We start from the raw sequence: 19,378 nt of genomic DNA, 5'->3' as shown, positions 1-19,378 counted from the left end.
TAGAGTTTCTGCTGAGAAATCAGCTGTTAACCTTATGGGAGTTCCCTTGTATGTTATTTTGTCATTTTTCCCTTGCTGCTTTCAGTAATTTTTCTTTGTCTTTAAGTTTTGCCAATTTGATTGCTATGTGTCTCGGTGTGTTTCTCCTTGGGTTTATTCTGTATGGGACTCTCTGCGCTTCCTGGACTTGGGTGGCTATTTCCTTTCCCACGCTAGGGAAGTTTTCGACTATAATCTCTTCAAATATTTTCTCGGGTCCTTTCTCTCTCTCTTCTCCTTCTGGGACCCCTATAGTGCGAATGTTGTTGCATTTAATTTTGTCCCAGAGGTCCCTTAGGCTGTCTTCTTTTCATTCTTTTTTCTGTTCCGCAGCAGTGAATTCCACCACTCTGTCTTCCAGGTCACTTATCCGTTCTTCTGCCTCAGTTATTCTGCTATTGATTCCTTATAGTGTATTTTTCATTTCAGTTATTGTATTACTCATCTCTGTTTGTTTGTTCTTTAATTCTTCTAGGTTTTTGTTAAACATTTCTTGCATCTTCTCAATCTTTGCCTCCATTGTTTTTCCGAGGTCCTGGATCATCTTCTCTATCATTATTCTGAATTCTTTTTCTGGAAGGTTGCCTATCTATCTCCACTTCATTTAGTTGTTTTTCTGGGGTTTTATCTTGTTCCTTCATCTGGTACATAGCTCTCTGCCTTTTCATCTTGTCTATCTTTCTGTGAATGTGGTTTTTTTTTTCCCACAGGCTGCAGGATTGTAGTTCTTCTTGCTTCTGCTGTCTGCCCTCTGGTGGATGAGGCTATCTAAGAGGCTTGTGTAAGTTTCCTGATGGGAGGGACTGGTGGTGGGTAGAGCTGACTGTTGCTCTGGTGGGCAGAGCTCAGTAAAACTTTAATCTGCTTGACTGCTGATGGGTGGGGCTGGATTCCCTCCCTGTTGGTTGTTTGGCCTGAGGCAACCCAACACTGGAGCCTACCTGGGCTCTTTGGTGGGGCTGATGACAGACTCTGGGAGGGCTCATGCCAAGGAGTACTTCCTAGAACTTCTACTACCAGTATCCTTGTCCCCACGGTGAGCCACAGCCACCCCCCACCTCTGCAGGAGACCCTCCAGCACTAGCAGGTAAGTCTGATTCAGTCTCCCCTGGGGTCACTGCTCCTTCCCCTGGGTCCCAATGCACACACTATTTTGTGTGTGCCCTCCAAGAGTGGAGTCTCTGTTTCCCCCAGTCCTGTCGAAGTCCTGTAATCAAATCCCACTAGGCTTCAGAGTCTGATTCTCTAGGAATTCTCCCTCCCGTTGCCGGACCCCCAGGTTGGGAAGCCTGACGTGGGGCTCAGAACCTTCACTCCAGTGGGTGGACTTCTGTGGTATAAGTGTTCTCCAGTCTGTGAGTCACCCACCCAGCAGTTATGGGATTTGATTTTACGCCCCTCCTACCATCTCATTGTGGCTTCTCCTTTGTCTTTGGATGTGGGGTATCTTTTTTGGTGAGTTCCAGTGTCTTCCTGTTGATGACTGTCCAGCAGCTAGTTGAGATTCTGGTGTTCTCACAAGAGGGAGTAACAGCACGTTCTTCTACTCTGCCATCTTGGTTCCCGTCCCAGTCATGTTTTTAATGTTCTTAAAGTTGTACTTTAACAGGGAACAGAGGTCATTTGCTGTATTTCAAAAATGGTATGGACAAGTGATCCTTGTATAGTCCTGATTATACCTTAATCAGTATAAACAATCAGAACTTGAACAGTAAGGAGTAGCTCTCCAGATGCAAGAGAGTGATTGCAAAGGACTCTGGGGCTTAAAGCAAGAAGAGATATTACAATGTTATATGAAAAAGAGGGGTTTGCCCAAAATGTTATACATACATGTATATATACATGTATGTGTGTATATACATACACACATTCTACACAGAAGTAGAGAGAGAAAAAAGACTGGAAGGCTATAAGAGTAATCACCAAAATTATATTATCAGTGATTATCTGGAAGGAGCCTAAAGGGAAAATTTAAATTTTCTTTCCTGTGCTTTTTTGTATTTTTCAACTTTTAACCAGAAATATGCATTACATTTGAAAGTTCCTCAAAGTTATTTAAAAGAAAACCAGCAGATGAACTTGATAAAAAATCTGAGAGTAAATTAAGAGAAATTCACCCCCTATTTGGGCACACAGGGGAATGGCATGGTGGGAATATACATCCTCTCCTAGAAAATCATAAATACCTAGTTTAACCAGAAACAAAGGAAGCAAAAACAGCTAACTGGGTCACTTGTTGCTAACAGAACTTCAGATCAGTTTTCAACTGAGGGTGATTTTGCCACAGAGAACATTAGGCAAAGCCTGGAGACATTTTTATTTGTCACAACTGGGTGGAGGGGTGGAGAAATGCTACTGGCATCTAGTGGGTGGAGGCCAAGGATGCTGTGAAACATCCTTCCATGCACAGACCAGCCCACAACAAAGAATTCTCTGGTCCCAATGTGAATTGTGCCAAAGTTGAGAAATCCTGGTTTTTAACAAAAAGCCAAGGGAGGAAAAAACAGGATCTGAAGTGTCCACACTATGGTTATGATTACATACATAGAGTCAAGGATGTAGTTAAAACTATGTACAGCCCATCCCCACTCACCAGACCCTCTGCCTGGCCTGTGGGCACTCCTTTGGGGACTCGTCCCTCCACCTGGGGGATAAGGAGTGATGAAAAGGTGTTTTTCCTTCCTTTGCTCTCCTCTGAAATAAAGTTCCTGTCCCTACCATGGAACATTACACGCTATCATAATGAAAAATGTTGAACTACATAAACTGACCTTGAAAGATGCCCAGAATATATTAAGTAAAACAGCAAATTGCCCAACAACGTGTATAGCATGATCCATTTTTGTAAAAGTAAACTATACAAAGAGATATTAACATTTGCTTATGTGCACAATGAGGTGTTATTGCAGCAATTTATATTAGGGAAAAGTTGGAAGCGTTTCAGTTAAAATAATAGATTGAGGACATGTATTTGACCACTCCCAAAGCCCTACCAAGATCAGAGTACCTAACCGAAAGGTATCAACCCAAAAAAGAACCAGAAAGAACAGGTGAGAGGACAGTAGTGGATGAGAGGGGCTACATTTTGAGGAGGTGGAGAGCAGGTGAGTTAAAGCGGAAAATACCTGCAGAAGGGGTTGCCAACAAGCAGCCAGGCTACCTGCTAGCCTTACAGCCTCTTTGTATGAAGAGGAAGTAGCGCTAGATACTTACTTGACTTCCATCTGGTGGGAAATAGACAGAATATGCTCTTTCTCACCCCCACTCCCCTTTACTGCCATCTGCTGGAAAATGATCTTAATAGACAAAGTGGCAATGTTTACAAGGTGAATGGCACCCCTAAGGTGTGGTTCCACTGTGTGCTGCCCAGGTTGCAAATCTGTACATGGGGCCCCCCCCCATGAGAAGCAGGAAGATTTATGGACTAAATCCAAAAATGCCAGGAACTGAGTCAGAATGATGTGTCAGAGGTGGAGAGGGATTACCAACAGAAGCACGGCTCAGAACCGTGTATGAGAAGCAGTGAGACCACGGTGGCACATTGTATTTTCCAAAGATGGTCACAGCGGTATCTCTCATTCCACATGGATTCCTCAAGGTCTGTCCCCTCACCTTGAATTGGGACAGGCTTGTAACAGCAGAATGCAGTGGAAGTGATGCTGTGTAATTTCCGAAGCTGGAACTCTGGTGCTGGAATCCTAAGCCCCCATGTAAGCACTGTAACTGTCCTGAGACCACCATGCTGTGAGGAAGCTCAAGGTAGCCTCCAAACCCCATGGAGTGGACCTGAGAGACTAAGGAGAGAGAGAAGGAAAAACAGACAGAGACAGAGACAGAGAGAGACAGAAAGAGAGATATGCCTGGCCCCCTGCTATTCCAGCCTCAATCACCTTCTGGTTGTAACCTCGTGAAAGATTTTAAGCCAGAAGGCCTTTCCCAAATTCTTTAGTCACAGAAACTATGACAGAGGTTAAAATACCTATTGTTTTGATTAGTTTTGGGTGACTTTTTACTTAGCAATTGTAACTGGAATAATAACCACCTAGGGCCCCTTTCAGATCTGATACAGCCAGGCAACTACCCCTTCCCATCCTTGACAGAAGTTCGTTCTACAGAAAAAATGGAACCAGGGAGGCTCCAGACCTAAGGACACCAGACACAGTGGAAGGTAGGCAGAATCACTATACTACAAACAGGAATGTAATAGGAAAGTCCAGATGCTGACTAGGAAGAACCCTGGTCTCTCCTGCCACTTGGCTCTAAGGATGCTGCTAGCAGGGCACATATCCTCATCACAGTGGGAAACTGGAGTGCTATCTCTGGAGAAACCCAAGAAAATCAACCTGCAGATATTATGGGTCAAGCTAAGTCTCTATGTAGCAGCAAGAGTGAAAATTTTTAAACAAATGTTATATCTCACTTATAATTAATATCCTCAGAGAGACAATAAGGTATTGCATCCATGAAACATGAATAAGATTCTATTAAATTGAAAAGAAGGAGTGTTTTGGTTGGATTTCCCTAGAAGCAGAATCTGAGACAATGATTCCAGTGCAAGTGATTTGGGGCAGGTAATCCCAGAAAAAACTGGATGAGGAGTTGGGAAGTGAGACAGGAAGAGAAAGGAAGACAATAAAAGGTGTGTTATTCCAGCCAGTTACTACTGTGGGCATCTTGCTGGGGACTTATTGGAGATGGTGTAGAACATCCCCCAGAAGTATCCCAAAAAGTGCATAAGAACACGCTGCTTCCGAGGGAAGTGACCTTCATTACTTCTAACTTGTCCTGAACTCAGGCAGAGGATGCTACTTGGAAGAAAACAGCCCTTGGGCAGGCGTCATAGATATCTGCAGCCAACAGCTTTGGGCAGCACACAGGGTTGAATGCCAAGAGCTTATGGCAGCAGTGTCTGCTACAAGAAGCAATCAGAAAACAAGAAAGAGTTCTTGCAAATTAAAAGCATGAGAGTAGGACTTCCCTGGTGGCGCAGTGGTTAAGAATCCTCCTGCCAATGCAGGGGACAGGGGTTCGAGCCCTGGTCCGGGAAGATCCCACATGCTGGGGAGCAACTAAGTCCATGCGCCACAACTACTGAGTCTGCACTCTAGAGCCCGCGAGCCACGACTACTGAGCCCGTGTGCCACAACTACTGAAGCCTGTGTACCTAGAGCCCATGCTCCAGGCTCAATGAGAAACCCCACGCACCGCAACGAAGAGTAGCCCCCGAGTAGCCCCCGCTCGCTGCAACTAGAGAAAGCCCACGTGCAGCAACAAAGACCCAATGCAGCCAAAAATAAATAAATAAATAAAATGTAAAAACGAAAACATAAGAGCAGAAATAAAACATTTGATGGAAGGTTGAGAAGGAAAAAGTTGAAGGTAGCCTGACTTAATCGATCTGGGGTGCAGGTTGGGCTTCAGGATTATTTAAATCTCCCTGGGTGATTTTAAAGCTCCCTGAGTACAGTTAGCATTGAGAACCACAGCTCGGCAGGAAAAAAATACTTCCACAGTCACAATAATGTAAACAGAGAATACGATTTAACCAGAAAGTTGTCATGTAACTATATAAGAAGGACAAAAAGAGAGGAGGCAAGTCGGTGGGTGGCAAGAAATTTGCATCTACTACAAGAGGAAGGCAGCAGATCATGCCTCAGGTTGATAAATCAAGAAATAGCACATAAGCATCTTATTCAGAAATATGGAGGTAAATATCAGAAGAAACAGCTGAAAGGGTAGTAAGTCATTTTCTTGAAGGAGCAGGACTCCAGAGGGATGGGTGTGTGTATATATGCATGTGGGGGAGTGGGGTGGGGAAATGCATCACTGACTTTTGCTATAAACATCGTAATATTATTTAATTTTTAATATCATGAATTTGATTAAAAAATAATTTTATAAAGGGACGAAAGAAAAAATTGGGAGCAATCCAAGTATCCATCAACAAGAAAAGGCTAAATGAATTGTGATATACCATTTAACGGAGTACAATGCTATGCTTAGAACAAGATAGCTGTGTAGGTCCTGACATGGCTGGATCTTCAAGACACGGCATGGCTGTGACTGGCAAAGAATAAGTACGATATGCCAGCATTTATGTAAACCACATGCACACAAAATAGAGCTATATATTTCCCATAGGAATAGAAATATGTACAAATAAAAGCACAAAGAGAAAAGTGGGGAAGAGTACACTTGGGAGAGGTAACAGGCATAACACATGGGTCATGGCGAGAGTGGACTCAGATGGGGGGTAAAAGTCAAGGCAGATTTTGTTGTGTCATTTTTTTCCCCAAAGAAGGTAAGATTTTGTATTACCTGTAAAATTAAATTAAATTTTAAAAGTTGAATATACACCGAGAGACTGAGAAGACAAGCCACAAATTGGGAGAAAATATTTACAAACGACATATCTGATAAAGCACTGTTATCCAAAATCTGCAAAGAACTCTTAAAACTCAACAATAAGAAAACAAACAATGCAATTGAAAAATGGGCCAAAGACCTTAACAGGCATCTCACCAAAGGAGACATACAGATGACAAGCAAACATATGAAAAGATGCTCCACATCGTATGTCATCAGGGAAATGCCAATTAAAGCAACACTTAGATACCATTACACACCTATTGGAATGGCCCAAATCGGGAACACTGACAACACCAAATGCTGGAGAAAATGTGGGGCAATAGGAAACTCTCATTCATTGCTGATGGGACTGCAAAATGGTCCAGCCACTTTGGAATACAGTTTGGTCGTTTCTTACAAAACTAAACATACTCTTACCATATGATCCAGCAATCACCCACCAAAACCTGCACACAGATGTTTCTAGCAGGTTTATCCATAATTAACAAAACTTGGAAGCAACCAAGATGCCCTTCAGTGGGTGGAGAAATAAATTGTGGTACATCTAGACAATGGAATATTATTCAGTGTTAAAAAGAAGTGAGCGATCAAGCCATGAAAAGATATGGAGGAACTTTAAATGTATGTTACTAAGTGAAAGAAACCAATCTGAAAAGGCTGCATATGATAGGATTCCACCTATAAGACGTTCTGGAAGAGGCAAAACTATGGAGACAGTAAAAGGACTGGTTGCCAGGGGTTGGAGGTGGAGAGAGGGGTGGATAAGCAGAGCACAGAGGACTTTGAGGGCTGTGAAAATACGCTGTATGATACTATCATGATGGATACATGTCATTGTACATTTTGTCCAAACTCATAGAATGTACAACACCAAAAGTAAACCATAACGTAAACTACAGACTTTGAGTGATTATGATGCGTCAGTGTAGATTCGTCCATTGTAACAAATGTATCATCAGGTAGGGGATGTTGGTAGGGGGTGAGGATGTGCACATGTAAGGGCCGGGGGCGTGTGGGAAATCTCTATACCTTCCCCTCAATTTTGCTGTGAACCTAAAACTGCTCCAAAAAATAAAGTCCTAATGATATAAAATAGATAAACAATAAGGTCCTACTATATAGCACACGGAACTGTATTCAATATCTTGTAATAAACTATAATGGAAAAAATATGAAAAAAGAATATATATGTATATGTATAACTGAATCACTTTGCTCTACATCAGCAACTAACACAACATTGTAAAATTTTTTAAAAGTCCAATGAACAAAATTGAATATGCCTTATATAGTATCTTGGATGTTCTATACCAAGCTATTAATAGTGGTTTCCTTTGGGGCGTGGATTAAAGTGGAGGGCAGGGAGGGAGAGAAAACTTTCTCTTTTTCCTCCATGTTATTCAGCATTAATAGTTTGACTGTGATAGTCTGAAAGACTTTTGAGTAGAATGGGGTTCTGGGGTCCTGGTAGTTCTGGCTGGTGTGTGTCTCTGGCTTTGGACCCAGGAGGAGGGTGAGGGTTTGGCTTGGCAAGGGCGGGGCCCAGCTCCTGGGGTGTCTGGTAGAACCAGCTGTGACGTTGACAGAGTGACTCACTTTTCAGGAGGGGTGGAGATGACTCCCTCTTCTCCTTCCCTGTGAGCTGCCCCTGGGGCTAGAGACTACAGAGCTCCCTGTTTCAGCCATCCTAAAGGAGGAGTCCTTTCCAAATCAATAGAAACAAGGGACCATGTCAATCTGGGCCTTTGCACAAAGCTCTTTTGGAGCCAGCCTGGGGAGGGCGGGTAGGGGTTGTCCGAGGTTCATTGATTAGAGCAAAGGTTCATTGATTAGAGCAAAGGATGGGGGGGAGCTGGGAAAGAGCCTTAGAATGGGGATCTGGGGACCCCTTGGGGCTGTGAGAGGTGAGTTTGGGATAGTGAAAGGTTTTTGTCATCCATTGAGCTTCATTAATGACTTTTAATTTAAAAGAGCTTTTAAGTACAGTCATTTTCTTATTTGGCCTTCAGGACCACCTGTGAGGTAGAAGGAACTGGTGGAAATATGCCCATTTTCCAGATGAGGAGACTGAGGCCTGGAGAGATTAGACCTCAGATTAGATCTGAGGGGCAGGTTAATAGCTGAGTGCAGTGTCCTCTCAGCCTGGCCCATAGCTTCTCTTTGCCTTTTTATCTGCCACTGTGTCCCTCCTTGAGAAGGAAACAGAAAGACATCTCTGTCCCCAAGACAATGGTCCACCTCCTTGGAATCCAATGATGCCAGGCTGGCAGGAGCAGAGGGACCATCAGACAATGCTGGTCTCTGAGCAGGTTGTTGCTCATGGATCCACCCAGCGTTGATGGGGTACTTGCTCCTGGCCGGGTACTGTGCTGAGTGCTTCACATACATGATCTCATGTCAGTCTCACAACAAGCCTATAATGTAGGAGACATTATTATCACCAGGATGGCCATGTGGGCAATTTGGGTAACGTTGTGTTACAATTCTTCATTTTGTTTTTTAACACATCCTCGATTCCTGTTTGCCTCTGTTCATGGAACGCATGTTTGCTGAGTACTTGGTCTGTGCTGGTCTCTCGTAGACACGAGCATACAACAGTGGACAGAACAGATGGTATCCCTGCCCTCAAGAGGCTTATGGTCTCCTGTGGTGGGAGTGGCACAGAGAGACCATAAAAGGATGTTATCACTTTGATCCTCATAGCATCCTAGCCACAGGGTAGGGGAGGGGACGAATGGTACAGAAGGTTACTTCTGAGGTCATGCAGAGAGTGGCTGGCAGAGGACTGAGATCCTCTGTGGCCAAAATGGAAACAAATAGAACCACAAGCAAGAAGGAAGGAGGCAGCTGTGGATACCCCAGAAGTCCTGAGGCGCCACAACACACAGAGTGGAGAACTCCAGACGTCAGCAATCCCTTCCCACAGCCAACAGTTCTACTAGCAACGCTTGGGGGAGGCAGGCAATGTCTCTTCACTTCAAGGGAGGCTCAGAGAAACTGAGTAAATGGTTCAGGTCACACAGCTAGTGGGAGATATAAGAGGGAGGGGGGTGGTTGGGTTTGGACTCCAAATTCAGTTCCCCTCCTCATCCCATTGCTCAATGGAACTCAGAAGATGGAGGGTGAAACCAAGACTAAGAGGATCCTGACTTACAGATTGACACCCCCAACGTGGTCTGAGGCTGTAAGGTTTACAAAGCCTTATGACACTCACATCTTTGTTACACTGTCTGTCCCTTCTTTTATGGTTGATTAGGACAGACTTCACGTGTGCATCAGCAGAACACAGGTGACACTTTCAACTGGGTCACTGAGGAGAGTGTAATCAAAGTTCTCTTTATAAAGGTGAAGTCAGGATGTAGGGAAACCAACAAGACCTAGTGCCGGACCTGCATCGGCAGGGAGCCGTTATCTCCCGTAGCTTGAGGGGCAAGGAGAGGGAGTGATTACTGGGCCCAGGAGGAATGGTGCTCCTGGTGGCCCTATGAAGAAGGCACCCTGGCAGGAGCTGGGACCTTCAGTGGAGACACACAGACAGCCCATGCTGACCTGGAAGGGAAGGAGCTGGAAAATACACACCCTGACTGTACCCCCTCTGTGTCCTCCAGTCTCCTGCCTGTGCCTTCGATTTGCTGAGTCCAACCCAAACCCAGAAGGCAGGGGAGTCTGATTCTATAGGCTACATGGGTCAGCCCCTCAAGGCACAGAGGGGGATGGAAAGGGTGGGGAGTAGCTATGGAGGGGCAAATAGAAAAGATCTAGCACAGCATGAGATGCAAGCAGATCGACAGCCATCAGCCTGACTACCTTAGATGGAGCCACTGGGTAAAGGCTCTCTCTCTGCTGGGCTTGCTCAGCTGGTAGGATGTGAACCTGATGCCACTGATCATCTTGCTGCACATAAGAAGAGTGAAGCTTCAGAGTCAAGCCAACATAGAGAAAAAGTGAGGCCAGAAGAGATGGAGGGGGTTGGTATCCTGATGGCATAATTGTGTCCCTGGATCCAGCCATGCCTGAAGGTTGAGGAAACACCCTCAGAGCCAATGATTTTGTTTAGTGTAACCTGGTAGGAGCTGGGATTCTGTCACTTGCACCGGAAAGGGTCCTGACTGATGCACAGCTGCCTGCACGTGTCCAGGGATGAAGATAGGTCAGAGTGGAGATCCTCCAGTCCTGGGCCATGAGGGATAGTTTGTAAGCACCAAATCTTGAGGGCAGGGAGTATAAAAATGGGAAGGTGTCTCTAAAGGCAGAAGCCTCTGTGTGAAGTCATGACAACCACCAACATTATGTGTAATAATACTCTCATCTGCCAGCTGCATCTCCCTGTGCTTGACATACATCAAATGGTGCCACCCTCTCCAAAATCTTCTGGGGGTGGTACATGCCCATTTTACAGATGAGGAAACTGAGGCATAGAGCTATCAAGTCACTTGCAGAGCCAGGATTTGAAATCAGGTAGTCTGGCTCTTTTTTCTTTTTCTTTTTCTTTTTTCTTTTTTGGCTGTGCTGGTGCGGCATCTGGGATCTTAGTTCCCTGATCAGATCTCGAACCCATGCCCCCTGCATTGGGAGCACAGAGTCCTAACCACTGGGCCAGTCTGGCTCTTCTGGCTCTTCTTAACCACCTTCCCCCCTCCACTTTCCTAAAACTTCCTCAAATAAAACTGAGTAAAATCAAGATATAAACAGATATTAGCAAAGCTGCTCTGAGGGTGGGGTCAAGGTCAGGGTTCAGAGAAGCCAGAGCTGAGCTCTCTGAGGTTCATCATCGCACTGTGGAATTCCCTTTTCCTTCTCATTTGAGCACCACAGAAGAGGGCTATGAGGGAGTGCGCTGGGGAGCAGATTTGGACCCATATTCAGGAAGGACCTCAAATGTAGACTTTTGGTATAACCGTCTTATGTGGAGTACAATTATATTTGTATCATATCTTTTTTTGAAAAACTATTGATTTGTTAAATGTAAACACTTAAACACATACTACAATATGTGCAAGCCCCTATCCCCCACTTTTTGGGCATTTCCCCTCCCCCTCCTTTTCCTTGTTCTCCTTCCTCCTTTTAAAAACTGAAGGATAAATTCTCTTCTAAAGGAAACTAGGGCTGTTTGGAGAAATGGCTAATTCTAGATTTGGGTAAGGGAAATGTAGATGAACATCTAGTTTGCCAGAAACTAAGCAAGCACACACAGAAAATGGCGGGGACACGTCAAAAGGATGAAGGAACCAGCTTGAAGGGGCTCCTACTGGCCAAATTTGGGATAATTTGAGCATTAAATTAAATAATGATAGTTAGGGATTACAAATCATAGAATAAACTAAGAATTCATGAGTCCACACAGATATAAACAAAGTAGAATCTAGACTAATAAATGTAAAAGGAATCCTGAAATTAGAAAAATCACTATTTGGCAGCTGTCACCATAATAATTTATTCAAGCAAGAATCACCAGTGATGGTGGGTGAGAGTATGATGAGAAACAGAATATTTACAGACTTAAAGTATCTCTCCACAAGATACTTATAAAGAGCAAAGAGAAAACCAGTAACCTTACAGCAGAGAAACCTGGCAGGCACCACCTTAACCAAGTGATCAAAGTTAAAATCACATGATATCAAATACCTCTGGACACGTTGCACTGAGAATGACATATCATTTCTGTGGTTTTCCTGCCCAAGATATAGAACCTGAATCTAATCATGGGGAAACAGCAGACAAGCCCAAATTGAGGAGCACAGTTCAAAACAACTGGCCTTGACTCTTTACGAATGTCAAGGTCCCAAACACAAACACTAAGGAACTGTTTCAGATCAAAGGAAACTGAAGGCACATGACCACTAAATGCAGTGCTGGACCAGAAGAACTCATGTATTTATTTTACTAAAGAAGACATTAGTGGGGCTTCCCTGGTGGCGCAGTGGTTAAGAATCTGCCTGCCAATGCAGGGGACACGGGTTCGAGCCCTGGTCCGGGAAGATCCCAGATGCCGCAGAGCAACTAAGCCCGTGTGCCACAACTACTGAGCCTGCGCTCTAGGGCCCGTGAGCCACAATTACTGAGCCTGAGTGCTACAACTACTGAAGCCCCTGCACGTAGAGCCCATGCTCTGCAACAAGAGAAGCCACTGCAATGAGAAGCCGTCGCACCGCATCAAAGAGTAGCCCCCACTCGCCGCAACTAGAGAAAGCCCACGTGCAGCCAGCAATGAAGACCCAACGCAGCCAAAAATAAATAAAACATTAGTGAGAAAATTGACAAAATTTAAATAAGATCATGTTAGATAACAATATGAAATCAGTGTTAATGTCTTGATTAACATTATCTTATAAGATAATGTCCTTGCTTTCAGGAAACACACACTGAAATAGTTAGGGATGAAGGGGCACATCAGGTCTGCAACTACTCTCAAATGTTTCAAGAAAAAGAAATGTTTGGGTAAGGAAAATATAGATGAACATCTACTTTGTCATATATATATATATATATATATAGAGAGAGAGAGAGAGAGAGAGAGAGGGAGAATGGTAAAGAAAATGTAGTAAAAAGTTAATATTTGGGTAATGTGGAAACTCTGGGTAAAAGTTGTATGACAAATTTTTTATTATATATTGCAACTGAAATTATTTCAAAATTAAAAATTAAAAATAGTGCAGTGTTAAAAATATACCTCATAGGGCTTCCCTCGTGGTGCAGTGGTTGAGAGTCCGCCTGCCGATGCAGGGGACACGGGTTCGTGCCCCGGTCCGGGAAGATCCCACATGCCGCGGAGCGGCTGGGCCCGTGAGCCATGGCTGCTGAGCCTGCGCGTCCGGAGCCAAAAAATATATATATATACCTCATAGAGTGGGATTCTTAATGTGATCCCCAAATGGGTAACATGATTTGAGGCTAGTGTCTGGGATAACATAGGCAAATTCATCAAAAATATTATTTTATTAAATAAAATAATTGCTGGTTTGTTAAATCTGAAGGTTATAATTTATTTTCAGGCCATTACTAATCATAAATAAAGAAGTACATGATCAAAAAAAATTGAGATGTAGTATACATGCAGTAAAGTACAATTTTACATTTTATATATACATGTAAATTTTGCAAGTTCTACTACCACTGATGCTCACCCATTATTTAATCCTCTCAGGACCCTGGCCAGGTGGGCATCATTACCTTCAGTTTACAGAGAAGGAAACTGAGGAAGGTCACACACTAGCAAGGGGCAGGATCCAGATTCAAAGCACTGTCTTTTGAATTCCAAAGCCAGTGTTTTTAAGCACTCTGATACACAAATTATTGATGCTATTGTCATCAACAAACATCAATTGAGTACCAGCTACTTTAGCTCCCCATGCCTCAGTTTCCTCATCTGTAAAATGGGATCATAGTAACACGTTTATCAAGTTAAGACACGTCAAGTGCTCAGAACAGTTCCTACACACAGTAAATGCTCATGTGTGAATTGTTATTATTACCTACTGTGCATTAAGGCACTGAGATCACCATGAGATCTAAGATGCTATTCTCCACTCCGGGCTACTCTCCACAAAGATAAACAGCCACTGCAGGCAACTCACATTGAGGACCAACCTGCAGATCTCTGGTCCAGAGAACCAGACAGACGGATGCCTTGGAGGGAGCAGGCTCGGCCAGCAGGACACTGAGATAGGCCTCCCAACATCGCTACTTGGTCTGGGAGAAGCAACTGCCTTTATTTGGCAGTAGTCCTCGTGGTGACTCTCCAGGCAAGTTAGCATATGTCTAACAGAACCCCCCAACCCACAAGAGGTCTCATCTGTCACCATCAGTACAAGGTCTGGGTGAATGAGACTTGTCCTTTTGCCTGGAGATCTCCCCACTGGCCCTGGAGGTCCCTGTCAGGATCAGTCAGGATCCAATCAGAAAAAGAGAAACCACTCCAAGCATCTGAAGAGGGCCTGATTGCAGAGAATTAGATACACATGTGGTAGAAGAGTGGGGAAGCCAAAGAGCCACTGAGAAAGTTACTGCCACCCCTCAGCTGGAGGGGCAAGGGGGCAGATGATGTCACTGGAGCCGGGGGCCAGGGTCACCTGCAGAAGCTGTAACCATGACTGGCCTGTCCTCTGGGAGCTGTGGAAAAGATGCAGCCACAACCAGAGGTGTTGCCCAAGGCAGAGAGAGAGGAGAACTCCATCCTCCCACCCCCATGCCCTCCCCCAGTGCCACAAGCTTCTTCCTTTCACCTGCCCCCTGGGCTCCAGCCAGTGCCCTCCAGTTGACCCAGGAGCCTGGGGGGTGCAGCCTGAAAGGCTACCCCTACCCACCCCACACACACGGATGAAGAAGGGGAAGGAACAGATCTCAGAGCACAGAGGCTAAGACTAGCCCATGGCCTTTCCACCTTGGCATTCCAATAGCTCATCCAGTGCCTGGCACAGATCCAGGCTTCATAAACATGTGTGAACAAATGATTGACCACTGGGGCAGGAAGGCACAGTGCCCTATGTCACTGATTGTTTTAAAAAGTGAACACCTGGTATAATCATTCTGGAAAACTGGTAATATTTACTAATGTTGAATACACTATGACCTAGCAATTGCACTCCTAAGCGTGTACTTAACATAAATGTGTACATATGTTCACCAGAAGACATTTACTAGAATGTTTGTAGTGGTGCTTCTTACAATAGCCTCATACTGGAAACTCCCCCAAAGCTCATCAACAGTGAAATGGATAAACACAATGGAATACTGTACAGCCACGGTAATGAGTGATCTATAACTACCCACATCAACGTGGATGACTCTTGTCAACAGGATGGCAAGGGAAGGAAGCCAGACACAAAGGAGTATGTGCTGCATGATTCCATTTGTATAAATAGAAAAACAAGCAATACTAATGTCTGCTTCAGAAGTCAGAGTCATGGTCGCCCTTGGTGGTGATGGTGACAGTAAAGGAGTATTTGGGAGGGGGCTTCTGAGTAATGTTCTGTTTCTTCAGCCATGTGCTGGTTACATGAGTGTGCTCAGTCTTTGAAATTTTGTTAAGCTATACATTTATGATTTGTACACATTTTTCTATGTTATTCTTTACCTTAAAAAAAAAAAGAATACCGTAAGAGAGAGCCTGTTTACTTATCCCACTTCCTGCATCCCTCATCTCAGTCCAGAGAGCTTCCCTGGAAACTGGATGCAGGAGGATGCTGGGCCTGGGTTCACAGCCAAAGATGAGAAAGAAACAAGCCCCGAGGCCTGGGGTCTTTTTGGGTGCCAAGCCATGTGCTAAGCTCTTACAGAAGTGGTCTCATGGCCCCCTCAGTTGCGCGTGCGCACACACACACACACCTCTAGGGGGTAGCACTGTGGTTATGAGGAACGAGGCTCAGTGAGCTGACCGGCTCCAAGCCACACAACTAGTAACTGGTTGGGCAAGATTGCAACTCAGGTTGTGTTGGCCCCAGAGCCCAGGATCTTAACACCTTTGCTCCTCTATGATCCAGAGGAAGCAGGAGACACAAGTGATGTTGACTATGGCTCCTAGCCCTTACCTGCACACCTTTGATTCTGATTTTCTGGAGGAAAACCAGAAGGTGGATGTTAGTAATGATCTTCCCTGCTTTCTTCTAAAGGGGTGAAGCATAGATGGCCATCCTTCAATTCCCCAAATGTGCTCGCTCTCCTCTTTGGGCCTTTGCACAAGCTTTCGATTCTCCCAAAACTACTCTTCTTTTGGTCTTCACTTAGGGGCTAAAGTTGTGCTTGAGTTTGGACTTATGAGTCTGACTCACCTGGATTTGAATCCTACTCAGTCTTCAAATCTCAGATTAGGCCTCCCTTGTTCCAGGAAGCCTTCCATGACCCCTTGCAACCTGGGCACCTTGTACTTCCCTGTTATAGCACTCCCCCACTGGACTGTAATTGTTTACATCAGACTGGCAGCTCCACGTGATCAGACACACCAGCCTTGCTGCTTGCTGCTGCATCCCCAGGGCTGAGCTCACAGTCGGTGCTTGACAAATATCTGTTGAAAGAATGGAGGAAAGTGCTCTGGCAGTCATCGGATGATGGTCCACCTTGAAGGGCTGGTCCCTTTCCCATAACGTGCAAATATCACTTGCCTGTGAGCCCGAGTTCCTTTGTTTGCTTTTTGTTACTGTTTTTTTTTTTTTTTTTTTTTTTGCGGTATGCGGGCCTCTCACTGTTGTGGCCTCTCCCGTTGCGGAGCACAGGCTCCGGACGCGCAGGCTCAACAGCCATGGCTCACGGGCCCAGCCGCTCCGCGGCATGTGGGATCCTCCCAGACCGGGGCACGAACCCGTGTCCCCTGCATCGGCAGGCGGACTCTCAACCACTGTGCCACCAGGGAAGCCCCCTTTGTTTGCTTTTTGAGCATCTTTCTTTTTGGGGAAGAAGAGGCCAGACACTTTTCATTTATGGTTGAAGCTTGTATTTTGGGTGATCTGATCATGTGATTCTTAAGTCAAAATGCAGAGTGCTACAAAAATGCCAGGCAGGGGGCAGCATCCACATGGAGATACTGGAGGCTGTCAGAAGTGGTCCCAGAAAAATGGAGGGTGAGGGTGGCCTCTGGACTTTAAGCGGCTCTGAGACCCTTTTTGTTTGTAGCTGTCTGAATTAGCAGAGACAAATTCTCCTTGCTTCCCAGAGAAGAAATGCCTCCCTCTGAAGCAGGGTTTCCCAAACTCACCACTATTGATATTTTGATATAAATATTTGTTGTGGGAAATTGTCCTGTGCCTTGAAGGGTGTTTAACAGTGCAGTGGGTTGAAAAGCATCCCTGAAAATTCAGGTCCATCTGGAACCTCAGAACGTGACCTTGTTTGAAATAAGGATCTTTGTAAATAGTTAAGGATCTTGAGATGAAATCATCTTGGATTTAGGATTGACCCTGAATCTAATGACTAGTGTCCTTATAGAAAGAGGAGAGGCCACACGAGACCCAGGGAAGAAGGCCATGTGAAGATGGAGAAGGAGATTGGCGTGATAGAGCTACAGGGCAAGGAATGCCAAGGATTGCTGGGAGCCATCAGAAGCTAGGAAGTATTCTTCCCTAGAGCCTTTGGAGGGAGTGTAGCCTTGCCAACACCTTGATTTTTGACTTCTAGCCTCCAAAATTGTGAAACAACAAATTTCTGTTGTCTTAAGCCATTTGTTTGTGGTGTTTTGTTATGGCAGCCTTGGGAAACTAATATTGCACACAAGCACTGTCTCTGGCTTCTACCCTCTAGAAGTCAAGAGTACCCTGCCAGTTATAACAAGCAAAAATGTCTCCAGACATCGCAGAATGTTGCCTGGTTGAGGGAGCAAAATAGTCCCCTCTCTACCCCTTGTTGAGAAACACCGTTCTAATGGGGCAAAAATGATGAGAGGACTGAGCAAAGTGGGATGAACCTGGGTTTAAATTTCAGCCCCACCCAGAAGAGCTACGTGACCTTGGGAAAGTTGCTAAGCATCTCTGAACCTCAGTCTCCGCGTGAGTAAACTGGGAGTTAAAAAGGTACTTGCGGGACTTCCTTGGCGGTCCAGTGGCTAGTTTTCATTTTTTTCATTTTTCAAAGCATTCTCTTGTTGCTTTATAATCGTGATAGCTGCTTTATTTAATTTCCCTTCTCTCGGGAATTCCCTGGTGGTCCAGTGTTTAGGGCTCCTCGCTTCCACTGCAGGGGGCACGGGGTCACGCTGAGGCAATGAGGGAATATGTCAAACGTGCTTAGCACAGCATCCAGCCCTTAGCGAACGCTCAATAAACAGTGACTGAAAGAGTAACTGTTGTGTTTTTATTAAGCAATACTAATATTACCTAATGGGTAATAAATATATTAAGAAATAACAATGGCAATGATCATTATCATTATTATTTACCATTTGCAAGCTGAGTCAGTTTTTCTCATCAAAATCTACTATGGACTGATGAGAAACCCAGGCAGTGGCTCTTAAAGATGGAGGAGGTGCTGGGTTTCCCATCTTGGCATCCTAGTTTCCAAACTCCTTCTTTCTCTTACTCCATCCCACTTGAGCCTGAGAGGAAGCTTGCAAGATGCACAGGGCAGTCACTTAAAATGTGTCATCCTCATTTCACAGAGGTAGAAATTGAGGGACAAAAGCATTGAGTGACTTATCCAAGTCAAGTGGCCAGTAGCCAAGTCAGGGCTGGAACTCTGGGCCCCTAAAACACTCTGCTCCTTGCTCTCCCACCTCTAAGGCACCCTTTCCCTAACTTCTTTTAGATACTTGGCACTACCTCCCTGGGCCTGTCCAACTTATGACTTGGTGGTTCCAACAGAACCCAGCTCATGGTGGGCAGGACTGGATACATAGTCAAGTATTCTGTTTCTACCAGGGTCTACTAACAGGCCAGGAGCTGTTTCCTAGAAGGTGTGAAAATTCCTGCCGTGGATTGCATGGTCGGTCTTGTTCCAAAATCTCAGGTCCTGCACTGTTATTCTCCCACTGGATCTTGCTTTAAGCTTCACGCTTTTCCCACCACGAATGCCTCCAACACTGTAAGGCCTGCTGTATCACATAGCCCAACTGACAGGGCTGTTGGCACCATAGCCGGACCTGCTGCAGAGCCCTTTCTTGCTTTGAGCCCTCTTGGGGCTGGCACCCATCTGTACCACGGGGTATATGAGCATATTAAGCATTGTTCCCTGAGCCCATCCCAAGAGGCCTACCAGCAGAGAGAAGGTGGTGGCAGGGCTCAGTCTCTCTGCTATCCTCTCTAGTAAGTCCACTCTGGCCCTAAAATTGTGCATCCTAAGCAGCAAAACGAAAGTCCTTCTTTGGACTTCAGTGACTATGTGTTGATGCTAACACATGTCTCTTGCGGGGTGGTGGGGGTCAGGGAGTGGTTGACCCTCATTCTAAGCATTTTATCACAGCTTGCTTTCTAACTACATCCAGGCCCACCCTCCCTCAAAGAAGTCTGCCCATCCTGCCCTCTGTCCTCTTCCATCCTGTTGGGAGCAG

General features: G+C 45.1%; 1 protein-coding gene across 1 annotated transcript in view; it reads left to right on the top strand.

Moving 5' to 3' along the window:
• The first annotated feature begins 613 nt into the window (after nt 1-613).
• CFAP263 (cilia and flagella associated protein 263) overlaps nt 614-19,378 on the top strand; it is a 50,352-nt gene continuing 31,587 nt past the window's right edge. Inside the window, exon 1 of the mRNA XM_081216891.1 lies at nt 614-1,126. The gene's annotated coding sequence lies outside the window, so the exon portion shown is untranslated. The remainder of the gene's footprint in view (nt 1,127-19,378) is intronic.

Source organism: Mesoplodon bidens (assembly GCF_964165515.1).
Source record: "Mesoplodon bidens genome assembly, chromosome: 18".
Lineage (NCBI taxonomy): Eukaryota > Metazoa > Chordata > Mammalia > Artiodactyla > Ziphiidae > Mesoplodon > Mesoplodon bidens.
Note: the sequence above shows the minus strand (reverse complement) of the source record. Positions and strands in the feature narration are given on the sequence as shown.